The following is a 15814-nucleotide window of genomic DNA, read 5'->3' as shown; positions in this document are numbered from 1 at the left end:
CAGTGGGGTATTTTTCCATATCCTGAATTGATTCCGAGGCTGGATTGGACGAGTGCGGTCGTGTTTTTGGGCGCTCCGTGTTTTCGACGTGGAAGACGCCTTGGCAGGGACGGACTGCTGGGCCAGAATATCCTCTGAGCTTCTGGGTGAGAAACGCATGTCTCTTTGTAATATTCGGAGTCGACAGGAAAGTTTTATCGATTGATTTATATCGCACAAACGAGTGAAGAAACCGGTGGGAGCTAGGCCTAACGCTCAGGCCGAACGCGGCCATGCAGCCGCAACAGGACGAGGATATGGCTAGAGACGATGATCGTTCTAGAATGCACGACGAGAATATTCGCCGGTATCTTGAGGACCTAGCGAAGCAAAAAAAGGAAGAAGTGGATGCGGACAACGCAGCTAAAGCGGCGGGATGGCAAACTGCCAGGAGTCGAAAGTACAACCGCAAGCTGAAGAAGGAGTTCACCGCGGCGGCTAAAAAGGATAGCCGAACTCACACGATCATACTGAGGGTACGTGAACTAAACGTCAACGGCCTCTCGAGAGGACATCTTTTAGGCGAAATCGCTAAAGCTGCAGGAGTGCAGGTTGCGGAAGCTTTCGCGGAGGACAGCCTATATATAAACAGCGCAAGCAACACAATCTCCATTCGCACGGACAACTCTGAGCGAGCAGGCAGGTACGTCGAGATCAAGGAGATCATAAGCAACAACAAGAAGATAGAAGTCCATGGACACGGAGCCATCCCGGGCGAATTTCAGCGAATAGTACTGACTAATGTGTACTACCCGTCGGACGTAGTCGACGAAGCCGAACTTTGAATCACATGGTCAACTGCAACAAGCACACGGTGATCGTAGACGTGAAACGGATGGGAAGATCGATCCTGATTACCTTGGGAACAAGCAAGCTCCCCGCGTACATTAAGTTCTTCGGAGGAGTGTTCCCCTTCCACATCTACCGAGAAACCAAGAGAGCATGCATGAAATGCTGGAGATTAGGACACAGAATGGACGTATGCCCCGAGAAGGACAACGGGAGGTGCCCCAATTGTGGGGAATTTCACGAACACCCGCCAAGAGTCAGAGGTGTAAGAACGGAATACACGTGCACTCCTCGCTGCGTCATATGTGATGGTCAGCATTACACTGCCTGCAGGGAATGCAAGCAAAGATACGTAGAATTTCAGACGCCACGAGGAGCGAGAGGAGGAACCTTACCGAAGAAGACAGACTTCACTGCAACTCTGCCAGGCCAAGAACCCAAGGGAGAAACTGCGCCCAAACCCAAGGAGGGATATGCGCAAGCACTCCGAAAGCAAGAGACTGACAAGAAGGAAACGGAATTGGATAAGCTCCGCAAGGAGATGTAAAGGAAATTCGACGCCATGCGCATAGAGTATCAAACTCTAAAGAGGGAAAAGCTTGCTGCGGAGAGGGAAATCCAGGAACTTCGACAAAAGCTCCAAGAAGCCATGACCCCGCAGCGACAAGAAGCCGGACCATCTGAAATGCAGACGCAGCCAGTGACACGGGACCCGAGAAAGAAGGCGGCACCAGTGACGCAAATGGAAACCGAAGACGCACAATCCGAAGTACGTGTTGCCAAGAAACGAAGAAGCAGAGCCGACTCCGAAAGCACGGACGTGTCGGTATGCACGGATGCAGAGGATGGCTCGAACACACGCAAGAGGACGGACGAATTGTACGCAATGATGCGAGACGTGATCAAGGGAATGTCCGCTCTGAACGACAGTGTGAGCACTCTGCAGAACAACGTGAGCGCTCTAAAGAACACTGTGATCGCTCTACAGAACTCGTGCGAGGAAAGATTCCGCAAGATTGAGACGCACATAGGACTGATACCGTCAGCGTCACACGCCCAAAATGGAAGGTAGAGGCGGACTCAAGATCTGGCAGTGGAATGCGGGTGGTCTTGGTACCAAGATCAACTCGCTCAAGATGATACTGATGGACAGCAAACCACCACCCGATGTACTGGCACTTCAAGAAACGGATACGAACGGCAGTATACCCGGATACGACAGGTTTGACACGGAACAAGGCACAACGGGGAAAAACATTTGCACGTTCGTCAGGCGAGAATTGGCCGTCAAAAAGCACACAGTCTCGATGGACGGACCCACTAAACTCATAGTTACCGAAATTCTCCCCAAATGCAAAAAGCAACGAAGTCTGTTCGTATGCAACATGTACTCCAGCCCGAAAGACGCATCTGCGGAATGCGCGCAAGTTTTCAAAGCACTCAATCCACTGCTAGTAGATAACGCCGCCATAGTGTTAGGGGACTTTAATGCGCACCACACAATATGGGGGTATAGAACGGACTCAGTCAAAGGCAAAGCAATCATAGATGCAGCAGACAGGTACAACGCAGTCCTACTCAACGACGTAACGTACCCCACAAGAATAGGCAACAGCGTGCAAAAAAATACTACGCCGGATCTTGCCTTCTCGGTCAACCTGGAAGATGTCGTCTGGAAGAACACGCAAGAGAATTCAGGGAGCGACCACTATATCATTGAAGTTCAGGCTACGCTTCCGGGCTACACTCCACGCAAGGCAAGAATACAACCCTGCGTAGACTGGGACAAGTTCCGACGAGAGCGCGAAAACAGAGTCTTCACAAGCATCGAGGAATGGAGCGCCACGGTTGTAGAAGACGCGGCGAACGCAACGAGGCAGGTCGAAAACCCCACGCAAGCAGAAACCATCGACTCCAGACTCGGAAATATGTTAGAAGCGTATTATTCTTTATACAACAGATGGAAGAGCACTGGTAAACGCTACGGCAAGCTGAGGAAAAGAGCGTCAAGGTTATATAAAGATATTGAAGACTATGCCAAACAGCTAAACCACCAGAAATGGCAGCAAGTATGCGATGAAGCGCAGAACATGCTCCACACGAAGAGCCCGTGGCATCTGTTTCGCAAGATACTGGCTCCGGAAAACACCAAGCCGGAAACGCAAAAACTTCTCATCAAGTTAATGAGAGGCTATGTGGGAAACACGGAAGACCTCATTGCCGACCTTTACGCCAGGTACCTAGACGCTCCACCGGAAGCAAGGGCAAATGACGTAAGCTACTCAGGAAACAGCAACCCGTTATTAGACGCTCCAATCAAGGAACATGAAATAAGACGGGCACTAGCTAAACTCAAGGTTTCCTCTGCCCCTGGAGAAGACAAAGTCAACAACAGAATGCTAAAGAACCTGGACGACAATTCAGTGCGGTGCCTCACTAATTACTTTAACGAAATCTGGACATCAGGGGTCATTCCAAAGGCCTTCAAACACGCGACGGTGTGTTTTATCCCCAAGCCCGGCAAGCCTCTGACCATCGACAATCTGAGACCAATATCACTCACCTCGTGCGTGGGTAAAGTACTAGAACGCATCATACAAACAAGGATTCAAGAGCACATGGAAGAACACAACATATTCACGGAACACATGTTTGGATTTAGAAAACAGCTATCCACGCAAGATGTGCTTCTCCAACTCAATGAAGGTGTACACAAGCAGAAATGGACAGCACTAGCTGCACTCGACCTTAGAAAGGCCTTTGATCGAGTCTCTCACGTCGCAATTCTACGACAAGTGTCTGCACTCAACCTGGGCGAGAGAACATTCAACTACATCAAGGATTTCTTACAGAACAGGACGGCCAAAATACAACTAGAAGGAGAGCTAACCGACGAACTAGAGGTCAACAAAGGAAGAGGAACACCCCAGGGATCGGTAATATCACCGCTACTCTTTAATTTGATAATGATCCCCTTGTCAAGGAAGCTTCAAGAAGTTGAAGGACTCAAACATGCAGTGTACGCCGATGATATAACACTCTGGACTGCTCTGCCGTCACCGTCTAGAAACAACGTTATGAACGCTGGCATAAAGATTGTACAACAAGAAGCAAAAGAGGCTGGACTCGAATGTGCCACCGATAAATCAGTGCTACTAGTCCGCACATCAAAGAATCGCAAGTTAAGGGAGAACGAAGAATTCTACATCAAACTACAGAGGATGGACATCCCACGAGCGGATCAAGTAAAGATTTTGGGGATGATAGTATCTACCGAGGATCGAAACAGAGAGGCGCTCACAAAATTAAGGAAGCAGGCGGATAATGTCGCGCGACTCATAAGGCGCACATCCAAAAGAAGTTACGGACTCAAAGAAAGTGGAACGTGTAGGCTGGTGCACGCCTTCACATTAAGTAGAATAATGTACGCTGCACCCTACATGAACTTAAAGAAGGCAGAGGAAGACTCCCTAGATGTCATTATAAGAAGATCTTTCAAGGCTGCGTTGGGGATTAGTCAGAAAACATCCAACGACGGCCTCGATCAAATGGGGATACACAACACTTTCGATGAAATGAGAAAAGCACAAAGACAGGTGCAAATCCAGCGATTATCACAAACCCTAACTGGAAGGCGGGTCCTACAGGACATAGGTGTTTTGCAAATGGACCAGGAAATGCAGGAGAAACACTCTATACGACAAGAATGGATTGACACAGTACGGAGTATTCCCCTTCCGAAGAATATGAGTTCGGCGCACAACTCAGGACGAAGGCTAGCTAGAGCCAAAGCTCTGAACAAGCTGCACGAAGGAAAGGTGCACATCTTCCACGCCGATGCTGGACCCTATCCAGGCAGGCCAGGAAAATTTGTAATAGCAGTACACAATGCGAGACAAGATTCAATGGCCACAATCAGCGCCAAGTCGATAGAGGAAGCCGAGGAAGCAGCCATCGCCCTTGCGAGAGTACAAGCAGCAAGAAGAGGAGAAATGTACGCCATCGTCACAAGCGACTCCAAGAAAGCCATCACCAATACAAGTTTGGGAAGAGTTGGACCAGCAGCATACAAGCTCTACGCCAGAGCCCAGATCAGCAAAGAAGCAAACCATACGTTAACCTGGGTGCCCGGACACTCCGGGCACACAGGAAACGAAACGGCCCACATGCTGGTGGTACGCGGTCTTCATCTCCGTACCACTGGCAGAATGGGCCTCCCCACGACACATGGGGACCATAACTACAGCGCCTCGACAAACACAATGGGGCCTGCAGGTTATGGTGAAATCCTCGAGAGACTCCGGCTACGAAGACAGACGTTGGCAGCTCCACACAAGAAGCTCAGCCGACTCCAAGAAAGTGCCTGGAGAAGACTCCAACTTCGAAACAACACCACTCCCCACATACTAAAGAGGTCCTGGCCAGACCTCTTTAGTGGCAAGTGTGAAGACTGCGGCAACCAGGAAGAAGGAACCTGGCGGCACGTGTCCTGGGAATGCCCTGCAAACCCGCTACCTGCCACCCTCTGGGTAGAAGATGGCCTACCGGTATGGGAAACCTTACTGGTTGCCGAAGACATCGACACGCAACTGGAAGTCATCTCCAGGGCGCAGAAAATCGAAGACAAGTGGAAGAAACGCCTATGCATGAGACAGTCCCATACCCCCAACCCTTCGAACCCGTAAACTAGACTTCGGTCTACTGTTTGGTTCAATAAAGTTTTCAACAACAACAACAATCCATATCCTGAATTTGACATTCCTGGTCCTTCGCTTGTTTTTCTTTGCACGAGCTTTCTTTGAAACGCGCACGGCTGCGTCAGTTCTCGTGCAAAAGGACCAGTTGCCTACGCCCCGAGCTCGCGCCTCCAGCAAATGTGGTGAGAACAAAACGCGAAAATCGTTCTCAGCCAAATGGCGAGACAGATGCACAACAAAACAACTGACGCGTTGAAAAATATAAGATCGCCTTTGCGCCGCTAGCACACCGGAACATAATGACATGATAAGCGTAGTGTTCCAAAATTCTAGCTTTAAAAATTAATTTTCTGAAAATAATTTTCTTTTGATCAGGTGTCTCATTTAGGTCATTTAGGTGTTTATTTTGACCAAAACCATGAGACTCGGAAACAGAAAAAAAAGCCTCTAAGGTGTAGATATTGACCAAAATTAATTTTAGTCCGAGTACAGTGATAAATGAAGCGATTGGCCAGTCAAAGATACTGTTTCTGTGGAGAGCTATTGCAAAACGTTTAAGCAATATAAGTCTTAATTTGGTGATATGTGCATGCAAACAAGTGGTATGCAAGAAAAATGGAGAATATACAAAGGGTAGAGTGTGACGTATAAATATGCTATAAGTAGGCACATCGCACGTTGATGAACGCTGAAACAGAGCTACGTTTTTTTACTAGCGTTGCGCGCATCGAAAGTTAATGGTGCGTCGAAAGTTCACATACTGCTCAGGCCGTCACGTTTGAATGTTCATATTACTACCTTAGTACCTTGAGGCTTGGTGTAGCTGTCTCCTAATTGCTTACAATATAAAATAGGAAACACTCTAATTCTGGGTCGATAGAAAAACTCCACCCGCTGACAGCTACTTATAATCTTGGCTCGGATGATGAGTATTCACTGGCTGCCAAGTGTTTGCAACTGAGCGCGTGATGACAGAGTGCTTTCTGCCACGTGATTTCATACCGTCGCAGTTCTTCTCGAAGAACAACATTGTTACCCAGACTACCGACCATATGTGAAGTGCGCTGATTGTGACACGCGTGGCCACTAGCATTAGTTTTTCTGCAATAAGCGAAATAGTTTGCTTTTGGGTTACCCTGGTGTCTAATGCACGCCGCACACAAAAGAGCACGAGATGAATCGTAGGACTACAAACGAAACCAGTAAAAATAGAAATGCGTGCTGTCTCGAGAAGACTGAGGGCTTTGCACACATGAAGAAGGTAAGCTTTGTTTCACCAAATACGCTGAAGTATTTGGTTTCAGCAGACGTGCGAGCGAAGCTGAACCCATAGATTCCGCGGTTCGCTCGCAGCATGTTCGTGCTTGTAAACAAGTACGACCATGCTGCCCTGAACTAATCTTCCAGTGGGAAAGTGCACGGGGTTGGTAGAGCCGTTCAAATCATGGAGATCGCTTTTATAGCCTTCGATACGCTCATACCTAAAGTAATTTAGGCGCAAACTTCTATTGAATTTAAAAGACAATTGTCATAACCGCTCTTATTTTGTGTTATTTTTTTTTAATTAAAAGCGCCACATTTGTGTTTTTGTTTTTTGCGTTGGCGTGTTTATTTTTGGGTTATACAATATTTTCCCTGAACTCCGACAGCTATACACTCTTTCGTCATAAGTAAGAGCCGCCTAATCGAAGGTGTAAACAAAAACAAAAACGCGAACACGCGCGCACATTAAAATGCAATGTCATGGCGCATTCAAAATTAATCGTTATATTTTAGACACCAGGAGTTTCGTACAGCTACATTCTTTGAGAACAATGTAGCTGTAGATGAGAAATTTAGCCAGTGCGGGACGACTGCTAACCGGGGGTCTAACGTGCATCACGTATACTTTGTCTCAGGAATTGTGTGCAGCAAAGGCCAAGGCACGGCGCGGGCGCATGGCTGTCACATTTGCTTGCCTTTCGCGAGTGCTCTTGAAAGGGAGGTAAATCTGAAAGCCACACACTCGCGCCTGTGCTTTTGCGTCTGCTGCACGCAACTCATTAAATGGAGTATAGTAGTGATACACGACCGCACGCCGGTGCGATGCTCATCCAGAGCATCCAGAGGGGGGATTGAACTCAGGGCTCGTGCAGGTTCTGCAGTGTGAGCTCCGTGCTTTGAACGGAGCTCGCGCTCGCGCATTTCTCCGCGTGCGCCAAACACTCGGCCACCGATCCCCTACTGCACTTTCTTTAGCCCAATCGCAGAGGCACAAAAACGAACTGCATGACCTTTGCACTACTTCATTGGCTTCATCAGCCGTTAGCTTTAAATTCGCTCTGAACTAGGGTAAAACGGAGCAAATAATAAGATCTCAGAGGTTTACGAGCGAAACCAACGACGATCATCTGGCACGCCCCAGCAAAACAATCGCGGGTTCATATCCACCACCGGACCCCTTTTGACCTACAACCGAAATCTCAGATTGACCTCCGTCAAAACGCGGCCACTTCGGCCGGTATTCGAACCCGACAAATATAAATTCATTGGCCAACGCGTTGGCTAAGAGCCACTAAGACGGTTTAATGTTCCGTGTTCTGTTTTAACACCATTGCCAGTTAAAAGCCACCGAGGTGGTTGTAAAACAAAATACAGGGTGTTTTTTTTTTCAAGCTTAACAGGTTTGTTTAAAAGAAGCCGTAAAAGCTTTGAAAAATAGATTTCCAGACTACGCGATGCAGGATGCGCCACATATGCAAGAAATTGAAAGCACAACGGCAGACTCAGAAGAAAAATAAATACCCAAAAAAAGAACGTCGTTATACCATTCATCCACGGGATTACCCAAAGATAAAAAAAAAAAAATCGCAGGAAGACCGAATAATTAAGTAATCTGCTCAGCACCAAACAACGCATACTCTATGTGTATGTTTCCAAAAAACCAAAGGAAAACATGCGACACTTCCCATAGAACAAGAGCTGCCCGGTGCCAAATAGGAGTTGTCTATCACATTCCCCTTTCGTGCGGTAAATACCAGATTGGACAAACAGCCCGTTGCATAAACGACGGAATCAGAGAACGTTCAGCATCTGTGAAGGGCACAGCAGCACACCATTTACCAGCTCACTGTAAGATTTGCAATGAGATGCTTGAGGCACGAGCTATCAAATATCACGGGGAAGAATGTGTTAGCACCTCGTCCATCTCTATCCATACAAAAAAAAAAAAAGCTGCATTTGAGTGTGCAGCTCCAAATTGGCTCTTCATAAGAATGCACAGCTAAGGACACATTGTTACGACATTGTTACCCGTTTTATATTATAAAGTTAGCCAGTGCAGTAATATCGTTAGCTCGGGGTTTTTAACGTGCGTCCCGCAGTAGTGATACACAATCGCACGCCTGTACGACGCAGATGGGTGATTGAACTCATAGTCCCTGCAGGTTCTGCAGCGTGAGCTCCGTGCTTTGAATGGAGCTCGCGCTCGCGCATTTCTCCACGTGCTCCGATCTGCGGAGCGCCGACATACTCGGCCAATGGTCAAGGGGGATCGGTAGCCGAGTGGGCTAGCGCACATCAGCTCGGACCACGCGGAGCGAAAGCTCGCCCTCAGAACCCATGGATCCTATAGGCGACGTGCGCGACCGAAAGCGTCGCTGTGGTCGGCCTTCCACGATTGGCCGAACGCTGACTATGACGCCGGAAAGGGGATTTATCATTGACGAAATAAGAGGAATGAAAGAACTTTAATTTTGACGGTGTTGGCAGTGTTCCTTTGAGAGTGCAATGATTTCAAGCTTCCACCATGCTATTTACAAACAAAATCGAACTTGTTGTTTGAAAGGTAATGACGTCACAAGGGGGAACCATAGGAGGGCGCCACCAAAACATCTCGCCGCTAATAGGTTCAATCTCCACCTCTGCCCGTTTCGCTCTGGATGAGCATCGTACCGGCGTGCGGTCGTGTGCCACTACTGCGTGGTGCACGTTAAAGACCCCAGGCTAGCGGTTGCACTGCACTGGCTAAATTGCTCACCTACGGCGAGTGACTCGTCGCAACTTTGAAATGACTGACCAACTACACGCTGTCTAAATATTTGCACAACCCCAATTATTCGGCCAATGATCGGGGGATCGGTGGCCGAGTGGGTTACGCACACCAGCTCGGAGCACGTGGAGCGAAAGCTCGCGCTGCAGAACCCAGGGATCCTGGGTTAAATCCCCACCAGTGCCCGTTTCAATCTGGATGAGCATCGTAACAGCGTGTGGTCGTGTATCACGACTGCGTGGTGCACGTTAAACCTCAGGCTATGGGTTGTACTGCACTGGCTAAATTTCTCACCTACAGCGAGTGACTCGTCGCAACTTTGAAATGACTGACCAACTACACTCTAAAAAAAGCCCGTGAGTCTGCTTTCCCGCAAAATAGTCGGTGAGCCAATCACCGCAACTTACGGAGGCAGCTCAGCGAATGACAATGCCCGAAACATCTGTTTAGACCAAAAAACGCAGACTGAGTTGTGACATTAAGCAATGCAAGCGTGACGTTTTGCATTGCTTTATGTCACAACTCAGACTGCGTTTTTTGGTCTAAACATATGTTTCGGCATCGTCATTCGCTAAGCTGCCTCTGTAAGTTCAGCTGATTGACTCTCCGAGTGTTGTGCGTGAAAGTAGACGCATATACTTTTTTTAGAGTGTACACGCTGTATAAATATCCCCAAAACCACAATTATTATTGTTATCCGCCAAAGATCACCCACCGCACTTGGTTTAGTCTAGAGTCACTATAAATGAGATACGATCAAAAGTATCGGCACAACTTTCCTCAATATTGTTGTGGGCGCCGCCGTCTTTATGCTTTGTACAAATCAGACTCAACTGCCGATCGTCATGATTAAAAAGTGCGACTTCCCCCGCATTATTTCCGGTGTTGGAAAGCTCATGTAATATATTGTTTTGCATTGTCGTGAACTTTTTAAACATTTTTGGAGGAAGGAAAACCGTTTCCTGTGATTTCAGTTACAGCTTCAGATGACTAACAACCATGAATTTAAGCACCAGTATTCGTAAGTGGCATTACTCTGAAGCGTGGCTTATTTAGTGGCTCTAGTTTAGCCCTACTAGAGTATCATTAGGCATGTGTAGGGACGCACAGTAGAACGCGCGCAAAAGCAGCTGTGGTGCACCCGCAACCTCGCGCTTCTTGTTCTAACACGTCTGGCTCGCTTACTGCGGTCATCCAGGCGTCTGACACTCTGACATCTGGCGCTTTTTCTGTCTTTCACGTGGCGTTCCAAGCGGCACACGACGGAAAATGCATATCAAGCTATTCTTGAATACGTGTCGCCATCTGCATTTTATATTAAGAAACCGCAATTTGCCGTAACTCAATGGGAAAAGTTTGAAGTCCTATAACATTCTTAACGTGTAAGATATCAATATGGAAGTTCTGGCAAATGTAATATCAAAGGATGCTTCGTAATTTAATGTCTCGTTATTTTGATTAGTTCACGTGATTCAGTTTTTATAGCACCTTAAAATATTATCATTTCAAACTTTATTTTTCATTTAAAAATATACATTTTCTGTATAGTTCGTTGCTTACTTTTCCAATTAATTATATCCAACCGTACGCTCACGTAGAATATCGTGGACAATGGGACGTTATAACTCGAGAAATGATTTTTTCAATATTAAAGACTGTGGTCTATTAAAAGCTAAATAAATAAATAACGACTAAATATAATCGTAATATTGAGACATTAAAGTAATGCTAGAAACCAGCTCTTTAATATGACATTAGTTTTATAATTGTAAGGTATTTAGAAAGAAAGTTATAGGCCATCAAAAGAGCACCAAAACGTCATCCGCGGTGGGGTTGCACCTTAAGCGTACATCCCTCACAACCTTTTCGAATCAAAAACTTTCAGGAGCTTATCAACACCCTAGAACCGGTTCATACTGGTGCTCCTAACTTAGACTTCTTTTCCCTAGGCATAGAAGATATGTCATATAACCTGGACATTCCAATTCTTCTCGAATCCGTAGAAGAAGCCATCACCGAACACGGAATCTGTAGCTTCCAAAACTCATCCGGAGTGCCACTTTCCGGCTTCCTAGAGCTTCTGCAACTCTACCTAAAATCACCAATGATCAAGCACGAAGGAAAATCTGGATACAGAAACCCGGGGTGTGTATAGGGTCTTGCCTTGCGCCCCACCCATATTAAGTGAAATCTACCTGTCTTATGTCCATAGAACCATACAGGTAAAGCTCACTAGCCCGGAATGCACTGTAGTCCGCTATGTTGACGTCTACTTGATTAGTCACCCTGTAGCCAATAAAGTTGAGGTTATCATGGTCGCGTTCGAAAGCGCAGGAGGCAAACCAAAAATCAAGAAGGAAGATCCATCCTCGGAAGGGCTACAATTCCCAGACCTGCGATTGAAAAAAACCAACGAAGGCGTTTGCTGTGCGTTTAGTCAGCGTTCAGAAAAGCTGGTGCTCCCTTTTGAGAGTGCTCATTCAAAGTCTGTTAAGATAGGTATCACCAAGACATTAATCATATCAGCTAAAACGAAATCCTGTCACATTCGGCAACAGATAGCGTAAGGAGCCCAAACTCGGCGGCTCCTGAGTTCCGGATATCCGGGGGAACGTCTCGTGTCCGTTTTCCACCAGCTTATTAACCCAAAAGCAACTACAAAAAAGTGAAAGCCGTTTACAACTCCCTGTGGAGTTGTAAACGGCTCTTGTGGAGGAGGAGGGAAAAGTACTGGGGTGAGGGTAGACCCGTCCTCCTCCTCCTCCTTCTCCTCCTCCTCCCCTCATTCTTGAATATGCTCCGGGGGGTCACCTGACCCCAGGGGGAGGGGGTCACGTGACCTCCGGGAGTCACGTGACCTCTGGGAGCCACGTGACCACTGGGGGTCACGTGACCTCGGGGTGACCCTGGTGGGTCATGTGACCTTGGGGGGGGGTCACGTGATCTCGCGGTTACGCCGACAGCGACGGCGACGACGCTCAAACCGGAAACGGGCGCCTAAGAGCTGCGCTCTAAAACGTTTTTCAGTCGAAGGGTAGCCAGCATACCCTACATTCATAATGCTTCCCATCGTATCCAATCCATTGCTTCACGCTACGACACGAAAGTTGTCTTTTCCAGTAGATTCAAATTCGCAAGCATGTGCACCATGATCAACCGACAAGAAGCCAAGCCAGGTTGCGAAAAAAAGCACGCCACGCTTTTCCGGGACTGCTGCCCAGAAAACGTTTACTGCATCCACCTCAAATGCGGAGCTGAGTACATAAGACAAACCGACCGATGTACAATGACCGCTTACGAGAGCACGAAAACGAAGACACTTCAAGAACTGACAACCCCATTCATCCGATCGCGGTTCACGCGAACGAATGCATTGGATGCGCGCCTGACTTCGCAGGAACCAAGACAAAAGGGGGACACCGCAATCGCCACGGACGTGAAATCATCGAATCCTTTCTCATCTAGAACGCAGAAAACAGCTTTTTTTCGGCCTCAGTAACCTTATCAATACGGGAATTAGAATTTATCAGGCCTGAACTGAAAAATATCGCAACTCCTAGAAAATACACACCATCACGATTGTTCTGACCGTGCCTCGTTGTTCTCCCTTTCCCATCTCCCAGTTTTCCTTCCCTTTTATCACCCTTTCCATCTCCCAGTTTTCCTTTCCGTCCCCCGTATCACCCTTTCCATCTCCCAGTTAGCCTCGCCCCCTTATCAGCCTATCTTAGTCGGGGTCTCGTTCAGGGTGCAATGCCTCTGCCCAAAGGGAACGTCGTTGCTAAATGAAAGAACGTTACTCTCATGTGCTTGTCCTCCGTGTTTTATTCTTTCAATTTCATGTACTGACCAAGCCCCAGCCATGGGAAGTTGTCTGGGTGTCACAATCTTCCTTAGATCTCGAGATCTAAAGAAGGCCGAGGAGCACAAAACCTCTCCATGGCGCAATTACCTAATGCGAGCCCACATGGACAGCTCTTGCTTCTGTGCTCGTGTACCACCCTGCGTCATTGTAGATATAATAATAAAATAAAAACGTTACTCGAACAAGTAATCTGTCTCGAGTAAGCCGTCTCTCAGGCGATATTGTTTGCGCACGTGAAGGTATATCGAGGGAGGTAGTGGATCTTTTGCCCGACACTCTGAATGGCGGAACTAGGTACATCTATAATTGGGAAGCTTGGCCAAAGCCTCGAAAGCAGGCTGTAAGATAGGCACCTGGGGAAAAGAAGGCCAATAGGGCGAACTGATTGTGTCCCCGGGTCAAGAAGGTTCGCAGTACTTCCCATAGATGGTGCCACGAAAAGAACAACCGAAACACAAAATGTCCTTGTATATTTCGCAGGCAACCCGACCCACTGGCGAGTTATTTCAGAAACTGTGCATACATGAGCCACGCAAGTGTAATCGAGCAAACTAATAATATATTTATTACATACGTTCTGTTTTGCATAGGGATAATACTAACTTCTGCGGAAGTGTCCACCAGGTATTGGATTTTCGTCTGGCGATCAGTGAAGTGGAACAAACGGCTGACTGCGGTTCCCGCTGCACTGGCCGTCTTCAGTGAGGGGGCGAGGTGTTTTCTGGAAACACACATTGTGGGGTACAGCCAGGTGCGTTTCCGGATGCAAATGCACATGTTGGGGTACCACCACCTGCATTTGGTGCTGGTACCACCAAATTATTGGTGGTACCAGCAGTTGTTGGTTGCAGTGAGGGATGTGCTGCGCCGACGTGCTGGAGATGTTTGTGGGGAGGGTGATCTTGAAGGCCGAAAATGCAGGTCTCGCAAACTCTTTGCTAATTGGACAACTTGCTCTGAAAGTCTCTTTTTCAATTGAAGGAGCTGCAAAACCTTCTCCTCCAGAGAGGCAGATGCTGGTGACTGGGCAGCTGCTGCTGCTTTTTTGTGAAGCGCAGTAATTCCGAGGGTGGAAACGTTCATGATTTTAACTGCCGTCTGGGCGAGGGTTTCTAAAGGCTCCGCTAATATTGACAGGATCATACGGACTTGGTGAAGAAGTCGCTGAAGGAATAATTCCCTGAAGATGGACGCGTCGATTGTTTCGTCGTGATCTTCCAGAAGCTGATGCATTCTGCGGAGATGCTCGAAAGGTTTCCTGTCGCCCAGCTTCTCTGTGGTCAGGAGCTACTGAGTGCGCTGTTTCTCAGACTCAGTTGTCCTCAGAGTTAACTCGGTTCTCAATTTGTCATGTGGGTTGTCAGCTGGAGGCGCTCAAAGTATGTCCCCGACGATGCTAGCGGTGGACTGCGGGAGGGCAGCAACGGCGTAGTCGTATTTTAAGATTTCGTTTTTAGGCGTCTTTTTTTTTTCGATAAACGAATTTAATGGTGATGAACCATAGTTCCGCGCGGATGGTCCAGAAGCCAGGTAGTTTGCCCGCGGCAATGCTCGGAGAAGGGGACTGGGTGCCGGTGGATATGGATTCGGTAGCAGGCAGAGACATTACCGTTGTTGATGAAGTCCGGGTCATCACTTGAAGGGACGTTACGATACTTAAACTATATTATTTACAATATTATCAGAATTGAAAACCTTAGGCGTTTGTCGCTGCATTGGCGGTGGCTGGAGTTCGTCAAACAAGTAGCTGGATGCGAGCGCCCAATGTCAAGAGCCAGCTTGTCTTTTTTCTCGGCGCACTGTTGACAGTTGCTACCTAGTTTTTCATGATCAGATAAAATAATTAAGGCGGCTTGCAGCCCGACAAAACAAAGGCGAGATGAAAAGTCCGCCCGTGTTACATATCACCGCTATTTCTTTCTTTCGAGCCGTAACCTGACCAACACTTTGGAACTCAACAGTAGCTGCCCATACCTCACGAATATTGACCTTTCACAGGCGCCAAAACACGGCGAGGATTTTCGATTTTTTCTGCTACCGGCAAATTCGTGTGCCCCAAGAGAGTTCGGGAGCAAAACAAATAAAACGAAAAGCAAATAGCACGTCAGTCGTTTCGCAGGCGACTTCACATTGCCAGCCGCTCATGCCATAGTGTCAATATAATAATCCAGAGAAAAAGGTCTCATGCATTGAGGCCGCAGTTGGGAACGGTGGGGCATAGGCCTCCGGCTGTGCAGCTTTGGACAAACTGTGGCGCTTTTATTTTGGGTAGTACAAGCTCACTTGATGGGGTCTCATACTACTTATGACAGGTTGGCTGAGCTTTTCGTTCTTCTTGCGTGGTACTCAGGACGGAAAAACATCTTTGGCTATCAGAAATCGGCTAGATTCAAG

General features: G+C 47.6%; 1 pseudogene; it reads left to right on the top strand.

Annotated features, from left to right (window-relative positions):
- Positions 1 to 272: 272 nt before the first annotated feature.
- Positions 273 to 1137, top strand: LOC115310363 (annotated as a pseudogene).
- The last annotated feature ends 14677 nt before the right edge of the window (positions 1138 to 15814 follow it).

This window comes from Ixodes scapularis, unplaced genomic scaffold (genome assembly GCF_016920785.2).
Source record: "Ixodes scapularis isolate PalLabHiFi unplaced genomic scaffold, ASM1692078v2 PGA_scaffold13__105_contigs__length_92229423, whole genome shotgun sequence".
NCBI lineage: Eukaryota > Metazoa > Arthropoda > Arachnida > Ixodida > Ixodidae > Ixodes > Ixodes scapularis.
Note: the sequence above shows the minus strand (reverse complement) of the source record. Positions and strands in the feature narration are given on the sequence as shown.